This window comes from Poromitra crassiceps, assembly GCF_964638095.1.
Source record: "Poromitra crassiceps genome assembly, chromosome: 6".
Taxonomy (NCBI): Eukaryota; Metazoa; Chordata; class Actinopteri; order Beryciformes; family Melamphaidae; genus Poromitra; species Poromitra crassiceps.
In genome coordinates this window covers 24,528,393-24,532,391 of record NC_139627.1, presented here as the reverse complement: position 1 = coordinate 24,532,391, position 3,999 = coordinate 24,528,393, and positions in this window count along the sequence as shown.

Genomic DNA, 3,999 nt, shown 5'->3' with positions numbered 1-3,999 from the left:
CAGGAATGAGTGCATAAGACCCAGATATTAGCACTTACTTAGTTTCTTCCCCACTGCCATAGAGAGGCAAAGTGGAACGTCACTTCCTGCTTCAGCACTGTACCAGAGATTTTCATCCGCAATTTATTTTCCCATAGATATTTCGTAAAATGCTTATAAAAATAGTTTTCTGTATTTAACTGTACTTATTGCATATGATGTTCAATGTTGGACCTGGCTTATGTATGAACTGTACTGAAAACAAATTCCACCAGCCTGGCTGTGTGGTCATTAAAGAATCTAATCTAATCTAAGAACTAAAAGTCAATGGGATTTTTGTATGTGGATTTTTGTTAAATGCCTGAAATAAGGTATGTGGTTAACAAAAGTATTAGATTATAGTCCCATGACACATGTTGGCCTCCTGAATTTCAGAAATTAAAGTGGCTGACAGTAGAAAATAGAGTAAGGCAGTTGAAATTGAGGCTTTCTTAAGTTACAAAATATTACAAGGTAATGGGCCAAAGTATTTTAGGAATGATTTTATGCTGGTTTAGGGACTCTCATGGCTATTCTAGTAGGGGCAGGGCCGCAGATATTGGTCCCTATCGTTGCATCGGCGCTGTTTCTAGGCCGAACGCCTGGCGCAGCTCAAATCAGTGGGCGTGGACCAGCGCACTTGATATCGTCGTGCTGGCGCTAGACGCAGCCTCAACCATTACAACCACGCCTTTTAAGCGTAAAATTATGCACCGTCATGCTCATTGGATAACTGCAATAAACGAATCGCACGCTTGCCTTTTTAGCTCCAATTCCAGTGATCCCGCAAAACCAGACGAAAGCCAAACGCTCTGCCCCCCCCCCTCCCTTCATCCAGTCTGTCTGTCTGACTGCATTATAGGCTATTATTCCATATTATTATGCTTCTCAAACCAATCTAACTGCAGTTTCAATACTGCAAGCATGTAAATACGCTACACTATAGCAAGATCAAAGTGAAAATAATGTACTAAACGCATCAGCTAGAAAAATATAGCCTATTAGATTGGTGAAAGTTTGTCCAGAAAGATATCGTTTTCTCTCCCCTGCTGCAGGTAGAATGATCGATGCACATAAATATACCCTACATTATGTAAAGTCATTGCATAAATGTGTTTTTATTGTAAAACTAAATCTCAAGTAGGGCCAAGTTATTGGAGCGGACATCACAGTATAGCACATCACAGAAGCGCGTTCCGCTGTCACTTATCTAAATCACGTTAAACCCACAAGGGGTATATATAGGCTCAAGAGGACATATATGTTTCACATAGGGTGGTGTTTCATTTCGATGTTTTATTTGGTCCAATATTGAAATGTTCGACAATTGCAGGTTGTCTTACCATTACACATTATTTTAGATCTACCTTTTATATCTATTTCGGCTCATTTGGTTGCTATTTAGTAGCGAAATGGAGGACCCAATTGCATGCTGGGAGTGGACATTCACAGGCAGTAAACTTACAACTGCTATTTCCTATGGGAAGCTGGGTGCTGCTATGTGTTGTGTCTGTTTGAGCGAGGGAGTCAGAGAGAGAGAGAGAAGGGTGACTCAGAGGCAGAAGAGCACTGGCGCACTGAATAGGCCTGGTTTCAGAGAGAGACAGAGAAGGGTGACAGGGGAGAGGCACAAGTGCACTGGCGCACTGAATAGGCCTGGTTTTCAAAGGCGCAAAGCGCTAAATGTAGGCCAGGTGCGAAGATAGCACTACGCCGGTAGTTAGCGCCGACACGCCCACTTTGGCCCATTCTGGGACTGCGCCACGCCCATTCGGCCTAAAGCGCATTTGGCAGCCTAAAGCCATATTGATATCGTCCCAAAACAGGCGCAAGGCACGTTTTTTTGCGTTTAAGGCCCGTTTTAGCGCCGAAGGCTTGTGGGAGAATAGGGCCCATTGTGCCAGGTAGATTTCAGACCTGTTCTGGGCAGAATACCTTTCTATATATGGCAGCAGCAGCGTGGAATATATATGGAATATAGGCTTCCAGTCTTACCTCAGTTTTAAAAGTAAATGTGGTAAATAGATAGCTGAGCAGGGTTGAGGTAGGACTTTGGAATGTATATTTTTATTTAATCTTTGTGTGCATATATGATATTATGTACTGGTGCCTGTTGTATTGTTTTATATGAGACCAAGGACCACAATGGAAATACGTCCATGACTTTATTGTGTCTATCCTTGATGTTTTTCTTGAGATGCATGTGCTTTTTATTTGATGTGTTTTTAACTTAACGTCAAATAAAATAAAATCATGAAACGGCGAACACAAAGTTTGCGGTTTCATAAACTTTTTAAATCCCATTGACTTTGAGACGTGTGAACAGGAAGTGCATTGACTTCTGGGTTGGCCTACAAAAATACGTCATCCCGGCGGTACTCTATTTGTGGCACACATACTGTATATGGCATGTGCACATTGTGCAGTATACTTGACAATCATTTGTGCAAACATTGTTCACGCAGTATTTAGTCTATTTTGAACACTAAGTACATTTCAGTCTCATTCTACAAATGCATTTGCCTGGATCCAGACCTTTGAATCCACCCAATCCACCCAGTTGAGTTTTGGCTCCTTCTGGGCTGGCATTGTGACATGCAACAGCGATTTCCTCTGTTAAAAAAATGATTAGTCAATCAGCGCCGTGGGGGACTAACATTTTTTTTTTTTATTCATGATATTTTTTATTTTACCTTTATTTATACAGGGTGAGACTTTTCAAGGGTGCCCTGTTACAATAAAAACATAAAAATTACAATATTAGGCAATCAGCGCCAATAAACAGCGCAGAGGATTAATAACAGCAATGGCGGCCACTATAGATGAGATAGACGCTGCTATCGAGGCTGTCCTAAATCGATTAAAAGTACCAATTACTTTGAAATCTGAACAGCACTCTGCGTTGAAGGCATTTATTCAAAGAGGAGACTTTTTTTTCGCATTCTCCCGACTGGATTAAATTCAGGCCGCTACATTGGTCTCTCGTGATTGGTTAGGGAATATGGAATTCCCCTCATGGAATGGTAAATGGACTGTATTTATATAGCACTTTTATCCAATGCACCTGCGTTCACCCATTCACAGTCACACACACATGGTGGCAAGCTACTACGCAAGGTGCTGGTGCAGCCATCGGGAGCAATTTGGGCTTCGGTATCTTGCCCCAGCCGGGGATCGAACCACCGACCTCTTTTATCCAAAGCAATTAGTGGACAATCCACTCTACCTCCTGGGCCACAGCTGCCCCTAAATTGTTTAGAGTGGAGCAATGTCACACAACCAAACTGCTGCGAGAAATATCCAGCTACCACATCTTAATACTTTGTATTCACAAAAAGTACAGTAAAAAAGAAAAACGTCACTAAAAAATACATTTAATTAAAACAGGGTACCTACGAACGAAAACAGCTACAGTACAGTTTACCAGGGAAGATTGATGGTGGAGGTAACTGTAGTACCCCACTTCATCCACCACCGATTTTCCCTGGGAAAGATGACTGTAGCTGTTTTGTAGGGGTGGGGAATTGATACAGCACAGTATCATGATATTTTGCGTGGTAATATTGCATAGATACAGTATAGTATCGTGGTATTTTGCGTGGTATAATTGTATCGATACACAGAAGACAATTATTGATCTTTTAAAATCGCACTAATATCGTATTGTGACTTAAGTATTGTGATCATATCGTATCGTGGGGCTTCTGGTGATCCCCACCCTTACGTCCTACCTATGCATTTTCCTTTGGGGACATAAAGTAATTTACAGTTGAAAACAGGTAATATGTACATGTCAATACTCAATACTCAGCATATCGCAAAATGTTTAAAATCACAATACCGTATTGTGACTCAAGTATCGTGATAATATCATATCGTGGGGCCTCTGGTGATTCTGACCCCTACTGTTTTGTAGCCGAGCCTAAATGGCTACAGTTAAGTTTACCAGGGAAGATCGATGGTGGATGAAGTGGGCCGCAG